Source organism: Anarrhichthys ocellatus, unplaced genomic scaffold, assembly GCF_004355925.1.
Source record: "Anarrhichthys ocellatus isolate YVR2014 unplaced genomic scaffold, GSC_Weel_1.0 scaffold1649, whole genome shotgun sequence".
In the NCBI taxonomy this organism is placed as follows: Eukaryota; Metazoa; Chordata; class Actinopteri; order Perciformes; family Anarhichadidae; genus Anarrhichthys; species Anarrhichthys ocellatus.
This window is the reverse complement of record NW_022281623.1, coordinates 1-481: the sequence shown is the minus strand read 5'-3', so window position 1 is coordinate 481 and position 481 is coordinate 1.

Sequence of the window (481 nt, the reverse complement as noted above, 5' to 3'; positions counted from 1 at the left end):
ACATACAAATACGTATATATGTTATATTTATGTATTTAATTACTACTCATAATTCATCATTTAACTGATCATTAAAGGTTCGTTGTGTTTTTCAAGGCCTGCTCTGATTGGCTACAGTGTCTCTGAAAGAATCTTAAATATATTTACTGAACATTAGAGAAGTGAGATAGAACAAAAATATTCTTCTTTTTTATAATAAATAAAATATGAATAATACATTAATAATATCTGAAGATAAATGTTATAAATCTTAAAGCCTCACCCGTCCGACTGAAGTCCGTCTCGCTGCCGCAACGACCAGAGAGCCAGAGACCACGAACTGATGACATCACAGACAACCTGTTACCATCCTGACTGTGAGTGTGTGTGTGTGAGTGTGTGTCTCTGTGTGTGTGAGTGTGTGTGTGACTCTGTGTGTGACTGTGTGTGTGAGTGTGTGACTCTGTGTGTGACTGTGTGTGTGTGTGTGTGTGTGTGTGTG